Source organism: Ictidomys tridecemlineatus, chromosome 8, assembly GCF_052094955.1.
Source record: "Ictidomys tridecemlineatus isolate mIctTri1 chromosome 8, mIctTri1.hap1, whole genome shotgun sequence".
In the NCBI taxonomy this organism is placed as follows: Eukaryota; Metazoa; Chordata; class Mammalia; order Rodentia; family Sciuridae; genus Ictidomys; species Ictidomys tridecemlineatus.
Window position 1 is genome coordinate 11,712,918 of NC_135484.1, and position 19,042 is coordinate 11,731,959.

A 19,042-nucleotide genomic window follows, 5' to 3' on the forward strand; every position below is an offset into this window, starting at 1 on the left:
TTTTGTCAGTACTCATTGGCTTAGGTCTCCACCTCTGCCCACGTATTCAAATGGAAAACCAGGCAAGGAACTGAGGGCAAGTCTGCAGGACTTGAATGATCTTGGAGAAACAAGAAGGAAGAAAGAGGCAGGCGGATGGTGGCCTTTGTGTCTAAAGGAGGAGACGGTGGGTGTTGGAAACATCCCAGGAGGCAGCCACACTGGAGAATGGAGGTAACGATGGGGTGGGGGAGAGCCTGGGGGAGCCTGGAAGAGGCCTGGGCCCTTCCACAGTTGGCCCGACCTGGGGAGCCTCGGGGCCCACAGAGCTGCGGGACGAACCCCGAGATCCTCCTGGAACCTCAACTTTATTTGAAGACTGGGAGGAGGTGCAGTCAGGAGTGTACAAGCTTGAGACAGCACACCTACTGTAGGGAGGAATGGAGGGCAAAGCTGGCCACGGCTTGATGATCGCCAGGACTTCTGTGACAAAACAGGCATCGCATGCTTGTGACAAGCCACCGCTGTGCCCTTGGCCCAAAGGATGGGGATTTATTCTTTCTCTTTTGCCTTTAGGAGTGTCTGGTGGAGGGAAGGCTGAGGCTCAGTGGTACAGAGCTTGCCTGGAAGGTATGAGGCACTGGGTTCACTTCTCAGTACTGCATAAAACTAAATAAATAAAATAAAGGTCCATCGATTCTGAGAGCACTGGACATGGCCCCACACGGGGAATCCAGACTCGTGTCCTCCCAGCTTGAGAGCCACCGACACTTCTGCCAACTGTCCCTCACAGGGCTCTGCAGATGAGCCTTGGAGGTGTGTCACGCCACCAGGCCAAACTGGGGCAGAGCACCCAGGGTTGGCTCTTTCCTGTTACGATGAGCTACGACAGCAGACAGTCTGTTTTCCCACCTGCCCCTCGAGACCAGGGAAGGCCTGGGACCATGCCTGGGGGAAAACAGAAGACACGTGTCCCGTTTCCCAATGGCTTCCCCATGACATCCTCTTACATCCTGATGGGCCCAGGATAGAAAACTTAAATGGAAAGTGATGCAGGAGGCTTTGAAGGTCAGGAGCAGTTCCCCAAACTTGCATTTCCATTTGGGCCTTTGTCACTGCGGGTCACGGCTACAGCAAGCTGCCTTCAGTAGGGCTGCTAGTGAATCCTGGGGAAATATCTGCAGTCTCATGAGGAAGAGATGATTATGTGTGTGTGTGTGTGTGTGTGTGTGTGTGTGTGTGTGAGAGAGAGAGAGAGAGAGAGAGAGAGAGAGAGAGAGAGAGAGAGAGAGAGAGGGGGGTTGGGGAGGAAGATGTATTCTGCAGGAAAATCACGAGTTAGTTTTTTAAAAAAATTCCTTTCAATAATTACAGCTCACATCCTGTGACATAGGCAAATGTAACAATCCCCGTTTTCTGGTAATGAAACGGCACGACCCATGTGACATGAGTGTCCTTCCTAAGGATAATGTTCCTGACCCCACAGAGCTTACTCAGGTCAGACTCCACTTAAAGTCAGGAGAAATCTATTTTGAGAGCAAAGATTTCCGATCAAAATCCTTTTTCAATTTGTAAGTTTTTAGAAGGGAATTTTGTTTTAAAAATCGGGTGTATTATTCTCTCACAGATCACTGGGATCACAGGGAGACCTGGGTCTTGTCGGGGCACAGTGCATGTTCTGCCCACATTGTGACCGGGAGGACCGAGGACGCCATGGAGAGGAGGGGGTCAGACTGCAGAGAAGTCAGCAGAAGCCACGGTGACCAAGACATCCTTTCCCTGAGAAGGAGGACGAGCCCAATGTGAGAGGAAATGCTCGGTGGCTGGCTAATGTCAGTGGCACCAGGACTCAGGCCAAGCATCGTGGTCAGATGCTGCTGGAGTCAAGTCAGAGATCCAGAAGCTTCCAGCCCGTCCCTAGAGCCTCCCAGAGCAGATGAGGCTGCCTATGTGCTGCCCGCAGGCCCTCAGTGTTCAGCGAGAGGGATCCTGCTCCCTCCTTGTGCTGCTTTCTGGTTCTCCTTTGGAGATCTGAAGTGGTCAGACAGCTCCAGGCTGGGCCTGCATGCCTGACCCTCTCCTTTTCTCTTCTGTCCATCTGTCCTGGCTCTTACGAGGGTCTGGCCAGGTCCACCATGGCGTCATCTCCAGGCCACCAGCTCTGTGCTAAGGCTCAGTCTAACACAGCCTCTAGGTCACCCCCGCGAAGACTCCCTTCTCTGCCTCCACCTACAGACTGACCAGTGGACCCGCAGTCCTTTTTGCTGCCATTCCCCTGGCTCTTCAAGACCCCCAGACGACCACTGTGCGCTCCTTTGCCTTGAAGACCACTTCCTCTAACTCAGAAAATGGCGCAGGCCCAGCCCGTCAGGAATCACCTCTGACTCCTTCCCCCAGGACCTCCAAATCCTGCCCTCAGGAAGTCCTTCGGAGGCACCCTCTCTCACATCTACCTTTGTCCTCTGGGGCAGCAACCTCGACTTGTGGGAAGAGCCTCTAGCTGGCCTCCCTACCTCCGCCATCTTTTCTCCCCAGGGCAGCAGAAGTGGCGGGATGAAAGCCACAATGACCTCTCTCCTTTAACCCTCGCTGGGGCTGCTCCTCGCACCCACAAATGAATACAGACTTTGTGTCTCAGCCAGGACGTCACCTCCGTAGGGTTTTTCCTTGGCGACACTTTTCATTCCCACTCGCACAATGTCACCCCAATGAGTCTCCTTCGGCCTCTGGTTTGCTAAGGTCATTGTACTTCTTAAACCTTCAAGTGACTTTATCCATTCGTTTGCCACTTTCTGGGTGACAGCACAGAGCACGTGTGCTGCTCCTGGATTTCAACAAAGGTTCCAAACGCACACGGGGTCCGGGCTTGCTTGTCATTACTGTCCCCCAGGGCCTCCCAACAAACTGGCCGAAGGTGGAACACATGTTCCAACTGGTACTTGGGTTTTGTCCTGCCCCTCAGGCACCCCACACTCCCCCATCACCTCAGGAGACGCTCCCACCAGCAGTGAGGGCAGCAAGGTCACCTCTCCTCCCGGAGTCCCCGAGGTTCCAGGTTCCTGACTCCCCAGCCCCTCCCTCGAGAATGGCAGCAGTGAAAGCCTGAGGTGGAACTGCTGGCTGCACTTCTGTCCAGCTAAGGGCGGTCAGGATGCAGGACAGGTTAGGAGCAACCCGGAGGCAGGAGGCTGGGCCACCACAGAGAGATCCAGGACACCTGGGTCTGACCCTTGTCCACCAAAGCCAGTCTCCTTGCCCAGGCTGCCCAAGTTCCTGGCGTCCCGGGGGGAAGGAGCGGGTTAGTCCTGGCTGGGAACTTCCTTCACCCGACTCCTGGCCTGGCTCCGAGCCACAGAGCTACGCTCCCGTGTTCACAGAGGTGACCCTGGACAGGGAGGGAGACGGGCGGTGCACGGAGGTGAAGTTCAACTCCACCTCTTCAACCAGGGGTGACAAGTTACCTACCTTTCTAAACTCTGCCAGCAGATGAGAGGGTACACTTCACAGAGAGGTGGTGGGCAGTAAGAAAATACCTCTACAGTGCTCAGACGGTGCCTGGCACGTGATGACCAAGAGCGTGTGTCACTACTGAGTGTGTGGGAGGGGGCGGAAGAGCTGGGTGCCTTCTTCCACAGGAAACCCTGCAAGCCCCGTGCCCACCACCTGCAGCCTGCTCCTGCAGGAGGCTGGTCTTGCCTAGGCAGTTGCCCTAGGTGGCCCCCCAACCCCCTCACTAGCCAGCTACTGTCTCAGTGACCAACCATGTGGCCATCAACCGGGAGAGTTTTCTAACCTGGCCAAGGCCCTCTGGACTTTCACTCAGAACTTCGGAAAGACCAGCAACTTCCCCAGGTCAGGAGCTGGGAGAGCCGAGGAGCAAGCTGACCTGCTGCACCCACACTCTTGACAAAGACAAGGACTGGGTCACCATCGGGTTTCGTCAGGAAGCAAATGCCTGGCATTCGCTGGTGAAGGTGGAAGATGCCCCAGTCGGGCTGCTGCTGACACAGCGGACTCGGGACTCGGCTTGGGCCCCTCTCTTGTCCACTTCCTGCTGCCCAAACATTTCTCTTCACACTAGGATAAACAGAGATGGGAAGAAAACTCGACAGGCAAACCAGCATTTCTTTCTTTCTTTTTTTTTTTTTTTTTTCTTTTTTGGATATTGACTAAAAGCAATCCTTTGAGGATTGTGAAAGCCTGTGATCTTCCTAGTCCCTGGGAACAGGCTTCGTTCAGTGAAAGAAGGTGGCTGTGGCCTCCGCAGGTAAGAGGAGCCATACTTAGGTGCAGACTGTGCACAATCACCTCCTCACGCTCAGCTGCAAAGGGAAGCAGCTGCAGGGATGCGGGGAGCTGGGGACATGGCCTCTGCCCAATGCACGCATTGACGCTCTGATGGCTGGCTGAGAAAAAGCATCCTCCTCTGTCATCAGAGACCACCCAGTCTTGGTGACACAGCACCGAGAGTAATCTGGCTCGAATGGAAAGATCATGAGCACCTATGGCCTGAAATGGTCACTGATGCCCTGAAGATTGGCCTCAAGAGACCTGCTGGGGCCTTGTGTCCATGCAGTCAGGGCTCCAATCAGGGCTCCTTCCACGATGCTCTGAGCTGGGGGTCCCTGTCCTACCAGGCAACATCTGTCCCCTTGTGGTCAAGGGCCCTGCCACTCTTTAAGTAATAATAATAATGATGACGATAAGGATGATAATGGGTGAGCTCCTATGCCACCTTACAGCTCAACTTCTCAAAGTTCCTTGTAGGGCTGGGGCTGGGGCTCGGAGGTAGTGCGCTCACCTAGCAGGTGTGAGGCACTGGGTTCCATCCTCAGCACCACATAAAATAAAACAAAATATATTTTTTAAAAAAGTCCTTGTATATAAGTAGAAATTATTAAATCCCTCAAATGGGAGATTGCTCTTGATGATTCTGCCTCAAAGACTCACAGCCATTGGTCATCGCTCACAGGGTGGGACCTGGAGACTTACTTAACCCCGGCTGACTAGAGAAAGCAGCAGTTTGTCATTTATCTTTGCAATTCTGCTGCAAGGTAAATTTTGGTAAAATACGTCTGAACTTTGGTAAAATACCACTGAAATTCAGGTCTCCTATGGAAAAAAAAATGTCTTATCACCAATCTTATTTTTATGTTTTGTGCTAGGGTCATACCCCGGCCCCATGGAGGCTGGGCTCATGCCCTACCACTGATGGTAGCCTCTTCTTCTAAATATCATAAAAATGGAATTAGAAATCAACATGGAAAACTTAGGGAAATACATTCAATAAAAAGCAACTTTCTTCCTGAGTTTGATATTTTCCTCTATAGAATCCTTTCTCCGCTGGGCCCTTCCCAGGGGAGTCACGGTCAACAGTCCACTTCTCCATCAGAGCCTCCTTACTGCTGCACGGTAAAGACCACGGCATGGAGCCCACAGAGGAGACTCGCATCCTGCCCTTGATGAACCCCAGCCGTGCACTGTCAAGTTCAGAGGCCGGAGACTAACTGCAGGGAAGTGACTTCCACACAAACCCTGCTGGGATGACCCATCCTTTAGACAAAATCCTCACTGTACTAACATTTGTCCCCAAATGACATTTGTCACCAGCCACGAGCTGAGCACTCCGTGGGTACCCACCTTATTTACTTCTCTCAGCAGTACCATTATCTCTCTCCATTCTGTGAAACAGGCTTAAGGAGTCTAAATGCACGGTCATGGAGCGAGTAAAGGCACAGATGCAACTGAGTCACCTCCAGGTGACTCCAAAGCCAGAACTCTCTCTGCTGGTCTACAGGCAAACACCCAGGACAGCAACAGCTTTCCCAGAAATGCACGGACTCAGCAAAGCTGCACGCGGGGGTGGGGGGTGGGGGTGGTGGCGATGGCAAAGAACACCCACACGCCAGAAACCACCCCATTGGGCCAAACACCAGGTTTAACTCACTCGCCATTCACTTTTTTCAAGCCATCAACCAGAGCTTACATCCCACATTTTCTGATTGCACTCAAACGTCAGTGAGGTCTTTCCTGAGGGCGACAGATAAAATATTAACCCTGGCCTTCCCACCCTTCCTCTCTATGCCCCTTACCCCGGTTTACTCTGCTTTTAGCATGCACGCCCACCCAAGACACGACCTTCACGCTGTTATCCTTCCCTTCCCACTGGCTGGAAGCTCTGTGGAAGCCGAGATGAGGCAGCGCCTGGTCCACATGAGGCTGATCTTAAATGAACGCGTCAAATCTTAGAATGAACAGAACACCAGCCAGTAAAGCAGACAGCAGATGGAGAAAACCAAGGTCACCAGTTTGACACTCCTGCCCCTCTCGACCAGACGGTCCACCCCTGCTCCATCCCACAGGACTCTGTTCTGTCCCTGAGCTCCTCACTGCGTCCTGCTGTGCATCTGCCCACCTCCTGGTCTTTGCTCTGGGTTTCCTCACCTTGGAATCCTATACCCCTCCTCCCCACGTTCAAGGTTCAGCTTCACTGCCCGCTGTTCAGGACCCCACCTCCACCCCTCTCCTCCGCCTGCAGTTTCCCGTTGATTTCGTTTTGTCTCACAGAAGTTTGACACTGGCCTCCCAGCCGTCTCCAGGATAGGAGCTCTGTGCCTCCTCCAGTTTTTAATCCTCCTGCATGGCAAGCACAATTCTTTGTTTAGCAGGTACTTAGTGAATGTTCCCAAAATAAATGAGAGGCAGAGAGCAAGTGGTACCAGCCTCCCTGCTCCACGCGCCACGCTCCGAGGGTGCTCTTCGGAGGAAGCAGGATGGAGGGAACATCCAGAGCTCAATGAAACGGCTGATGAACCAAACCACTTTTAAATCTGGTCCTTCTAAACAGAACCATGAGGAAACATCCATTTGCTCTGATTGACTACAATTTTGGTGGTGTTAGATTCCAGATCAAAAGCTGAACTGAGAATGAGAAGCACCGGCATTTATTTCATTTTTTGCTTCTTAAAAATTAATGTAGCGAGGGTTGAAGATACGGAGTGCTCAATACAGACGGAGGAGACCATGCAAAGCCACTCAAAGACCAGAGTCCAGAAGTAAATCAAATGCTCTGAATCACCCATTTTTTTTAACTTCTTCTCCTTTTCTATTTTAAGTTTTATTTTGTTTAATATTTTTTTATTTGTTAACGGACCTTTGTTTATTTATATGCAATGCTGAGAATCAAGCCTAGTGCCTCTCACAAGCTGGGCAGGTGCTCTACCACTGAGCCACAACCCTAGCCCCTTAAGTTTTATTTTCATGTGGGTCTTGCAGAGTTGGAATAAGAATTAAATACCCATGTAATTGAAAAACATAAACTTTTTCATTAAAATGAAAAATAATCAATTAATTTTGCAGTACTGGGGATTGAACCCAGGGGTGTCTCTACCAGTGAGCTACAATCTCAGCCCTTTCTATTTTTTATAATGCGACAGGATTTAAGTTGCTCAGGCTGGCCTTGAACTTGCAATCCTCCTGCCTCAGCCTCAGCTGGGATTACAGGTGTGCACCCCACACCCAGCTCTCCCAGGACCTGGTGTTTATTTGAGCCTTACAAATCTGAAGGTACGCAGTGAAATCAGCACATTGGGGACTAAATATCAAACATACGATGAGTAAACCAATATTCACATGATCTAGGTACTGCCAACTTGACGGCAATGACAGCTCTAGTCACAAGTGCTTCCCATGCTGCAGGTCTGGGCCAAGTTCTTTCCAGACAGTGCCACCCTGTGCATCCATTGACCCTCCTCCCTGTGTAATTCCAAGCAGCAGGGAAACCACTAGCTCTGCAAAATAGAGACTGCCGGACACTGGTTGGCAGGATGACAAGGACAAGTGATGGTGAGGGATGTGACATGACCCAGGACATGCGCTGCTCACCAACGAGACATGCAGGCAATCGAGACTGAGTCAGTCCCTAGCCCACATGGGTCCCTGAACAGGAGGTGTGCTGCTGGGTTACGGTAGTCAGTAGTCGCTGTGAGCAGTAACGAGTAACGCTGGATCGCGTTTCAGTAGCAGGAAAGCTAAACCGAGCAACAGACCTCCTGGGTCGTGGCCATCAGGGTTAAGCTCGTGAGAAGAATCTGAATGCTGAAGTTTCGGGGTGCCAAGAGAAGTGCTGTGGGGGGCCGGCCAGCACAGAGTCTGCAGTTAGACTGAGATGTGCTCACGGGAAAGCGACCTCGTGCCATGGGATGGTGTGCCTGGGGGACTGGCTGGAAGGAGGGGGTCAAGGAGGGCTCCAAGGGAGCGCCATTCGAGGAGAGAGCTGAAGGGTGAGTGGCAGTTGGCCAGGCAAGGCTGGCAAGAGAAGGGGCACGTGGAGAAAGGGTGAGACCCGAGGAAAATGTCCCCAAAAGATGAAATGAAAACTGCTTAATAAGAGGCCAGTTAAGCTGCCGGCTTTACAGCTAGGACTCAGTGGTGCCGGAGAATTTGCTCTACAGGAGAACAAGCCGAATGGACTGCTCTCCTTGCCACTACTTCTGGAGCACACAGGAGATGGCCAAGGACCCATGTGCTCTCGAGAGCCACTTCTCGTCAAATAGCGCAAAAGCCAACAAATAAAAATCTCTAACATGATCTTGTGGCAAGTAGAGTGGGTGCAGATATATATCCCCCCCCCCCCAAATGAAAGTAGGCCCAAGGGCCTGAGTCAGGCGTCAGGGCAGGACACTCAGGCAGAGCTGTGAGAAGACAAGGTGGCTTGGGCCTGGGGAGTCGGATAGTGTGGGAGGGCAAAGAAGTGGGCGTGGCTACGTCCCTCCAGGCCTGTGCACTTGGATTTCATTATTTCTTGGGATGAAACCCAGGGCCTTGTGCATGCTGGTGAGCACTCTGCCACTGAGCCCCAACTGGGTTATATTCTTAGGAGTGAGGGTGTGTGTGTGTGTGTGTGTGTGTGTGTGCAGGGGCCTCTGTGTGTGCATGTGGCCTCTGTGGTGTGGAAACTGGAGGGAGCGTGGGAGAAGGTGGGCTGGTTAGGAAGGTGATGTAAGAATTCAGTTTCGAGGTGATGGTAGCTGGCATTAGGAAAGATGGTGGGGGTGAGGAGAGAAACGCATATTTAAGGATCATTTGATCTTTCAGAATTAGATTCCTGGGGTGCTAAGTTTGGACCTTTAGATGGAATTGCGTTCCCCAGTCAACAGTGTTCTAGCTCTGTTCAGATGATATTCTAGAATATTTTGTGTTCTACGCAGGGCTGGCCTGAAGGCATGTCACAGAACACCAGTCTTCTGGGGAAAATATAGAAAAATACATCAGGCAATAGTGCAGGTTGGATTACGGTGTGCAGGGTGAAGGGCCATGCCCATGTACTAACCTCTGGAACCTGCCAATGTGACTTTATTTGGAGAATGGACCTTTTCAGATGGACATTAAGATCTCGAGATCATCCTGGATTGTCTGGGTGACTCTGAACCTGACCAGTGTCCTTATAAGAGACAGAAGAGAAAACCAAGAGAATTTGAGGCAGCCGAGACAGAATGAGGCCCCGAGAAGCTCAATCATGATGAACGTGGGGCAGGACAGAAGGGCCCCAAACTCTTCATCCTTGCTCATTCCTCCCACACCAAAGGCCCCACCGCTTCCTTCCTTGGGACGTGAGGCTGGGCAAGGGCAGCCGGTTTTGCTGTCTCCTGGCCCCTCTAGTTCTCAGAATCCGGCTCCAGATGAGCCTCTCCCAACATCACCCGCAGAGAGGACCCTCTGCAGCCCAGAAGTCAAGATCCCACCAGCGGGAACAAGGGCAGGGGGAGAGGACCTGGAGCGAGCAGGCCAGGAGGCAGAGAAAGAGAGAACAGCCGGCTGGAGAGGCTCAGAGCTCCCATGGAGCCCTGGACAGGCCTGAGGGGGACACCTGTACCAGTTCTAAAAAGGAAAGTCCTTGGCCTCCCCACCCCCAGCACCTTTACCTCCATCCTGCCCTCCCTCCAAACCTGGGCATTATGTGAGCAAGGATCCCAGCCCCTTGTTCTTCCTGGCTGGGGTAAAGTGGCCACGCTGGGTCTGTCCAGGGCTGCTAAGGAGTACGCAGGTGGCCTACTGCTCAAGAGCACCCACTGAAGGAACTGGAAGCCAGCTGTGCTCCCCGTGCCACAGGACAAAGGGGTCCCCTCTGGAATGTGCACAGTGGCGCAGTCAGCACTAGGGGCAGCCCTGCCCTCTCTGAGGCTGACCTTGCCCCGGAACCCAGCACAGCCCCAGTGGCTCTGCAGAGAGCAGTAGCACCAACTCCCTCCCTGAGGAAGCCCTGTTCCCTGGAGGGTCTGCACCTCCCGTCTCTTGTCTCCCCATGTCCCTTCTTGGGCCACGCACAGGTCCTCCTTTCTAACCCTGGACAGCCTCTTGAGGCCATGCAACAACAGCCATGAAACTGCCACAATACCACGTTCCCTGGAGTGCCAGAGTCCTCCAGCGTCTATCACCAGGAAACCATGACATTCGGCTAGGTCAGCAGGTTGGGAAAACACATTTGATTCCAAGATGTTTCCTGGGCTTCCCCACACGGGCCTACAGGTCCGCTAGCACTTGTAATGCATTCTTTTCTTACTTGGACAATGAAAGAAGCAAAGCCAGAGCTGGGAATGGAGCTCAGTGGTAGAGCGTTTGCCCAGCATCTGTGAGCTCCTGGGTTCCACCCCCAGCACTGCAAATAAAAGCAAAATAAAACAAAAACAAACCAAGAAAGCTAATGGTTGAGTCAGTCCTGTGGCGGGGGCCCAATGGGAAAGGAAGCAACTGGCGATCATTCTAGACCTTTCCTCACAGATTCTGAACTCGAATGATCAGGCCCGAATCTTTCATATGTGCTGCTGATTAATAATTAAGGAAGTTACAACATGATTTCACAATGAAAAATATATTTGATATAATGAGCATCCGGAATGGGCTAGACGTAAGATCTACTTAAAATCACAGTCTCATTCTGTCCTCAATGATTCCCACCACAGAGACACCATTATCCCCATTTTATGGATGGAAATTGAGACTTGGAGGAAGGTAGGGAACTCCTAGGGGTGGGGATTCTTGCCAGCCCCAGTCACAGGTTCCCAGTGGTTGTTGCAACCCTCCCACAGTGTGCTGACCACTGCAGGTGAATGTGGTGTCACAGCCCGATGGCTGTCTGCTTGGTGTCGGAGTTTAAGTCTCAGACACAGTTGTAAAATTCCTGCATCCTGCTCAAACTCTGTTTGGCTCAGGAAAGCTGAACGATAGATATTAAAGAAAGGAAAAGGAGGGCTGAACTCTTCTTCCTGTCTTTAGGTCTCTAACTCCTTTTCCCTCTCTGCACCCGTGTGCCCTGGGCCTGCCTGACCGCAGTGTTGGGGTCAACATCTGGAGAATTTCCATCAGCAACAGCTCTCCCTCCTTCCTGTGCCTTCAGGAGACCTGACGTCTGCAGCTAAAGGACGACGGAGCTGCCTCCTGTGTGTCCTGGGCCCAGAGGCTTTGGGCTGGGATCACCTGGTGCACCTGGGCTTGGACAGCGCTGCCACGGGATGCCCGGGCGCCCAGTGGGGTGGGAAACAGTCTGGAGAGCAGTGCGGCCACCTGAGCTCGGACTCTGCAGTTTCATTTGAACATATTCCTTGTTAATAAAAGTGGTTCTTTGGTCTTGGACTGTTCCTGAGCTCTTTGAAAATCAGATGAAAACTCATGCTGCTTCTCAAACTAAAACGTAAACTTGCCAAGGATGTCGCCTATGTTCAGAGCTAGAAACCTCTGTGGACGGGGTGGGTGGGGGTGGGGGGGTGGGCTCCTTCTGCTCACCACTCTCCACCAGAGCCATGCACGCCACTAACTCCCCCTTCTCATCCATCACAAGACTCCCCCCAGGGCAGAGTGAAGCATTCTCTGTCCTCCCTCAAGTCTGTGTAATAAGAATTAAATTCATCCCAACAGGCCTTGTGTGGGGGGGTTCATTTTCTTAAAAACAAAATTGACTTTTGTTTAAGACAAATGCAAAACAGGTAATGAAAGGAGACAGTGGGGCCTGGGACGGTGGCACAGACCCGCACCCCTAGCTACTCAAGAGGCTGAGGAAGGAGGATCATGGGAGCCCAGGAGTTTGAAGCCAGACTGGGCAAAGTCTTAAAAAAAAAAAAAAAAGAGGAGAGAGAGACTCATTAGATTAAAAGATAATCACGTATTGGATCCTGATGAGCCAAAAGCCTAGGACAAGATAGGTACTGGCCCCTTGACTTCCTCTTCTGTCCTTGGAGACATCCGTGGGCTATGGTGAGATTGATCAGCAATCTGCCGTTCAAACTCATGAAGCCAAGGCCAAGTCCCCATGCCCCTCCAGATTTATCTGCCGAGCAGATCCTGTTCACTCCACCCTGGGAAAACAGATGCACACAATGGCCTTATCTGTGAGTAGAAGTTGATTGCTCTTTCCAAAGCTCACAATAGAGGAACTGGACGGGCAGGGTGGGGTGGGGGGGTACCCCACGTGAGTATGGTATCACCCTGATTGTTTTCACTCTCACTGACGTGACCTCACTTAGGCTACAGCTGTTTCCCTGTCTTCATTTTACCTTAGGGATAAATAAAAATTACTTCCTGAGCACCCATCCTGTGCCAAACCCATCAATTACACCACTCATTGCAGAATGCAAACGATGTTTTCATTACACAGGTGAGAAAACTGGCATGATCAGCTCTATCTTAGAGTGGAGGAAACCAAGCCGTAGTGTGCTTCAATCACTTGCCCCAAATCAAACACCGATCAAGGAGGCAGAGGTGGATGCAGGCCTCGGCGGCCAAGTCTTTCTTCCCTCTAGTCCAGGACTACCAAACTTGTCCCTGCGTTAGAATCCATTTTGCGGATCTTCCGGAACTCCCAACACTCAGCGTTGGGAGTTCCGGAAGCACAATCTTTGAAGAAGGGACTTAGGATTTTTCTTTCTTTCTTTCTTTCTTTCTTTCTTTCTTTCTTTCTTTCTTTCTTTCTTTCTTTCTTTTTTTTTTTTTTTTAAGTTTTTTAGGAGACTAATGTGCAGACACGTTTATGAAATGTCTGTGAGCATCTTGAGCAGAGAGCATTCACCAAGGAAGGCGAGTGGGCATCAAGAGCAACCAACAAGAAAGCTTGTTCTCTTTATGGGGGTAATAGAAGAAATTTGTTAAGAGAAGAAACTTCTTTGATCAAGCCCAGTTATTCAAGTGGGAGGCCAGTTTTAGAGACCCAGCATTTAGGAGATGAACTAAAATTCATTAAGCACTTCTCTCCTATTAAGTGGGTTTTCCTTTTTGCTTTGCTTTTGGGGACAGTGACTTAAGTAGACATTAATCGACTTAAGTTAGAAGCTCTGTGCCTACAACCCCCAGTCCAACGTGATGAGCTCTAAGAGGGCTGGCCAGGCTCAGAACACCACCAAGCACTGATGGTCTTTGCAACACCAAAGACCCACAAGATCATATCCAGTAGAGCATTTATGTTGATTAAAAAATGCATTCAAATTCCTTAAACACTGGAGATCCATGAGAAAAACTTAATCCTATATTCTGTTAGTTTTCTAGGTTTTATGGTATTCTCTTGCAGAGTCTCAGTTTGAAGAATCTGATGGTACAGTTAAACATACCAAGGTTGACTGGAATGCGAACAGGATTTTAGTTGAATGGAGCATCACTGCTTTTATCTTGGCTAAAGTCCAAGAAAGGGCAGTAAGCAAGGGATTTGGTGATGGTTATGGTTATACTTACTTGAGTTAATAATTTGCTTTATGTAACATGTATTATCCACACTGTTCACCACTGGAATAGAAATACGTGAGTTTCCAAAGCAAACTTAGATTTTGCTAAGTCTCTATTCCAATTAGTTAAATTCTGACACGACTTTTTGCCTCAGAAGAACATACCAAGCTAATGGTGAATTGAATTCACAATTCACGGATTTTGTATTGGCTTTGTTTTCCTCTTTTGTATTTAACAAACACCTTTCTATGCAAGATGCCACTAGGTCAAAAACCTTCAGTCAGGTCCATTTTCCTTCTATGCAACTGTTAATTTTGAGAGAGATCTGAGAAAACCAACCTTGTTCCTTGTGTACTGTTAGGATGGCCTCAGGACAATCAAATTCACTTCAGAAAAAAAATGTCAGCTAAGAATAATTTCCTATCTGTTCCATGCTACTCTACATTAAACTTATATTTTTAAATGGGAGAGATTTCTCAAGAAACAGAATTCATAGATGGGGTTTCATAGTGATAGCTTCTCGAGTTTTAATTATAATTTTCCAAAGGTTGCTAAGCCAAATTCATTATGCCTGCTCATAGTTGAAACCTGTCACCTGCTCATAGTTGAAACCTGTCACTTCCAGTGACCATGGCAGCATCTACGGATGGTATAGTGAATGTATCATGGCTAAAGTTTAGGGGTGCAGAAGTACGGGTCCTGTTTAGGCTCTCCTGTATGGAGAAAACACTTGTGGGATCTTGCTATGGAGATCTTTGTTGCTTGGCCAATGAAACTGGAGGAAAGTCTTTGGAAATATTTGAATAAAAATGGTTCACTACTGAGGTAAATATGATCTCAATATTTTCAAAGTGAAATAAAACAATAAACATGCTGCTGACAAGGAAACAGCAAAATTATAAATTTTAAGAAATGTTCTCCTTTTTTTCTATAGTGGAAAGTTCAATGCAGGAAAACCAAATTTTTAAAGTACTTATTTGCATCTGCTCTGTGACTCTTTTTGTTTTTTTATTTGATTTTTTGCTTAAAGTGCAACACACTGATATTCCTTTTTTAAAAAATATTTTTTAGTTGCCAATGGAGCTTTATTTTATATATTTATATGTGGTGCTGAGAATCAAACCCAGGGCTTCACACATGGTAGGCCAGAGCCCCAGGCCCAACACAGATATTACTTTTTAAGATGTGCATCTTAATGACGTGCAAAGGCATAATTTCAGTCCAAGTTCCATCTCTGATCTCAAGCACAGTAATAGGCACTTAGTGCTAAATAAATTGTGTGTTGAATGAATGAAGGAATACTGGTATTTTCTACTGAAGAGTGAAGCTCGGGCACTGGGTTCAGCATGAAGACTCTGGGGTTTGGTTGTGGATGTAGGAGGGTGGCTATGCTTGCTGCAGATGCAGGGGTGGCCTCTGGGTCCCTGCGCCCTTCTGGCAGTTCCCAGCGAGGCCTCACTTGGGAATTCTGCTTCTTAATGACCTCAGAAAATTCTGGTTCCTCTGCTTATGCCGCCAGTTACATGAAGTGTGTTGTGTGCTCCGATCCACACAGGCAAAATACAACTCTTGATAACTTGCACGTTTCTGGCTGTTTTTGTTTTTCTGTCAGTAAAGAAGGACAAGGAGGACACAAAGCCGAGCAGGACGTGCCCACTCTGACTGCTGTGGCTCTTCGCCTGTTGACCTGGTGGGTGGGAATGCACAATGTCTGTCAAGGGTTCCTTTATGATGATGCAAGATTTGGTTCACACAGACTTCAGAGTTTTCAAAAAAATCTTTTGAACAGCAATTGCTGCTGTTCAATATACTTCTTCTTCCCCATGATCAATAGGGCAAAATGACAAAAGGAGCACTTGGGTTTCTTCCCCTCTGTGCAATCTGATGGTCTCAGCCATGTGACAGTCATGCTTATTTCTAAGGGCATGGATCCTTTCACGGATGTTAAAATTTGTATCTAATTTTATGAGTGACATCTTTTTGGAAAAAAAAATCTCAATACTCTATAACTTAAATCAAGTTTGGATAATAAAATACATTTCTTTCTGGTTCACAATCTTTTTTTTTTTTTCACATTGTCTGTAGTAACGGGCATTTGATGTTAGTATACTGTTACTGGATTGGAAATAATTTATTTCTGCTATAAGACTTCATAAAAATGGACTTCATTGTATTTCCTTATAGCTTATGGGTAGAGCCTTTTTCTGTGATATTTTTTAAAACGTGTTTTGAAGGAGACGTGTGCCTCAAAAGAAATGAGGGGTAAAAACAAGGCATTCTCACAGACAATTAAAGGAACAATAAACATCTAAAACAATAACCACTGTGCCAGGCTGTCTCTATCTGTAATCCTAAGTAGTCCTTTGAGAACAGCCAGCTACAAATGACTGGATTCAATCCCACCACCATAGTGTGGAAGGTTCCCCAATTTTATCAAACAAATGCAGAAATACAGGATTTGGGGAAATCTCAAATAATGAATGGAAAGAGGCTTTCTTTTAAAGCATAAAACTTTACTTTCTTAACTGCTTATATTTCTAAATTGCTTAAAACACAAATTACTTTGGATGAAAGTAATCATCCATGAGCAATTCCTTTGGGGAGTCCATTGGAAAAAGATTTTCCTTTTTCCTTCTAGAAGAATGTAGCAACCACTAAAGAAATTGCTTAAGACCACCCATCTGCTTCCAGTGAGCTCACTGTCCTGGAATTCAAGTGAGTGGCCAGCACTTCCAGAACCCAAGGACCCACATGGAGGAGTCTTTGTAACTCTGTAAACACCAAAGAGCTCCAGGGTGTCAAAGTCACCAATACTGTTTTTACAGCCAGCTCACAATGTTGGAAGTCCCGAGAAAGAGTGGACTGCAGGCAGGCAGAGTGAGGGCTGCACATTACAAAGAGGCCCCTCCGGATGTGGAGGGCACAGGAAGCTTCTACAAGGGAATCAACCTCAGACTGAACCAACCTCTGCCCCTGTGATGGGGCCCTGGGGTTTTTAAAAGATGACCCTTCTAACCCATGGTCACTCTGTGTACCTGGCCATTAACACCGCCAGCTAAGCACCAACTGCACATGCACTCGGTTCTGAAAGAATGAGCCCATTTTTAGGTACAGCTGCTGTTCTACTTTCTTCTCCCATCTCATCCATGGAGAAGAACCTAGAGGCCCTCTCCCCACCACCGATTTAAGAGTTCTAAAATTAGGGCCAAGTGTGGTGACACTTGCCTGTAGTCCCAGCTACTTGGGCAGCCAATAGGAGCATTGCTCATGCCCGGGAATTTGAAGCCAGCCTGGGCAACTTGGCGAGACCCCATCTCAAAAAGAAAAGAAGTCCCCAGGTCACTTCATTTGCTCATATATGTGCCAGAATACCCAGGTACATCCCAAATCCACATTGACCCTTCTGGGGAGGGCTGGGGGGCTGGGAGGAGGGAGCTACAGGGGTGGTATACCTGCCAAGTGAGGTGTAATTACAACAGAAGAGAAGGGAAGGGTTCTTTTCTTACAGCCATATCCAGTTTAGTAAAAGTGACAAGCAAGATCTAAGTTTTCTACACAAGACTCATTGTCTGGACTTCTTTGTTTTCTTTCTTACTGCAGTGTGACAGAATACATAAAACAGCACTCCAACACACCGGGCCGACGGTCAAAGACAGATGCTACTGCAAAGCCTGTAGTGCCCATGGCCATCTCCAGTTTCCTACTTATTATTCAGGAGAAATATTTTATAATAAAAATATAGTATATCAATTTAATAGAAAATATAAGCCCAAATTCAAGGCAGCTTAGATGTAATCTTCGGGAATTATCCTTAATCCAAATTGCCCAATGCATACTGAAAGAGACTATGGCATTAAAAAATATCTTAGTCTTTCAAGAAATAACAAAGACAGTGGCTGTTCAAATTTGGAAAACGTCTGTGATTCAACAAGGGAGGCAGCGAGAACCTGAACCGGGTGCGTCTCTCTACTCTCTGTATGCACAGCAGCACAGAGTGCGTGGCTCCTGGGCAACGATGAACCACAAAAGATGTACTAAGCTATAAAGCAAAATAAATGACTAACAACCAAAATCAGTTTCAGTTTTTATTATGAATGTCCAAAGTGACAGCATTCTGTGAAGGTGTTAGGTTCTCATTGACTAAACTTCAAGAGACCACAGACTACAGCATTCCAAGCACTTTAATTTTTGACAGAGCCAAAACAAATAAAAGAATGATAAAAAGTATTCTTTTAGGTGTAAAGGGTGCTCATATTTTTGCAATTCTTTCCCCTGCAGGTATTGTGAACACTGATGAGTTCCAAAAACACAGATCCGTTCTGGATACTTGCAGCAGACGTTTGCAATGTCTGCCTGAATGAGAAGCTAAGGAGCGAAGTACTTATAAAGTATGTTTACGGTACAATGTAGTATGCCTGCTCACCCCCATTGCCTTTCTCTCCCATAAGGCTGCTCCTCTACCGCCTGGGTACCTGCTGTTCCTAACAGGACAGGAAGGCTGGAGGGAAATACTTGGAAGACGATATGGAACCCTGGATTTTCTCAAACCTGCATAATTTTTTTTTTTTTAAATGAAAGCTCAAAACTTTCAATGTTTGAACGTCCAAAGAGATAACCAATAATAATGGATTAAAGCCACTGGTCAAGAATTACACAGTGTGCACATATGGTGTTCAAGAAAAGAGCCTCAGTGTACTACAGCTATGGTTCCAGTCATCTGTAGTTCCAACACAATGACTTTCCCCGCGATAGGTTTCCTCCAGCTCTGTCTCCTCCGTCACTGGTACTGGATGCTACAGATGGAGTTTGTTGCCACTGATCTCCCAATCAATTCTGGGCTTGTGGAAGTGTGTATCTCTTACAGATGCGATACTGTTCATCTGAGTGGATCCTCAAAAAGAACAATTATGAACTAGAAACTCATAGAGTTTGTGTTTAAAATTTATAAAATTAAACCTGCTCCAACAGGTAATACAGGGAGGCATGCTTGCAACCTCTGGATTCAATCAGAAACAATGCCTGAGAGCACAGAGCCTTCTCAATAGGTAACGGTGGGTTCCTTTTAACGCTTCCTTAAACAAGATCCGATGTGATGCACATTAGAACTTTGAAGCTCGTCTGTCTCATTTATTTCTACAAGGCCTGGGACACAGGAAGCTGCCAGGACTTCATTCATCATCTTGCCTGTTGACAAAAGGAACAATAACTGGTCATCACTGGTTAATGGAATAACTTTTCCTAGCTTTTTCCAAGATAATTCCTAAAGAAGAGATGGTGTCAATACAACAGCAAATGTTTCAATGTTTGATGAATTTCTCTGCTCTAAAATGCCATCTCTTCTTCTACTAGAGCAGGA

The 19,042-nt window shown here is 48.1% G+C and overlaps 1 protein-coding gene across 10 annotated transcripts in view; it reads right to left on the reverse strand.

Moving 5' to 3' along the window:
- Scaf8 (SR-related CTD associated factor 8) overlaps positions 1 to 19,042 on the reverse strand; it is a 282,467-nt gene that overhangs the window by 121,780 nt on the left and 141,645 nt on the right. For 4 of the 10 annotated variants that reach the window (XR_013424748.1, XR_013424746.1, XR_013424747.1 and 1 more), the window contains one exon: positions 17,759 to 18,870. The exons of the other annotated variants lie outside the window; for them this stretch is intronic. The gene's annotated coding sequence lies outside the window, so the exon portion shown is untranslated. Of the gene's footprint in view, positions 1 to 17,758; positions 18,871 to 19,042 lie in introns of those variants that run through there. 10 annotated transcript variants of the gene reach the window in all.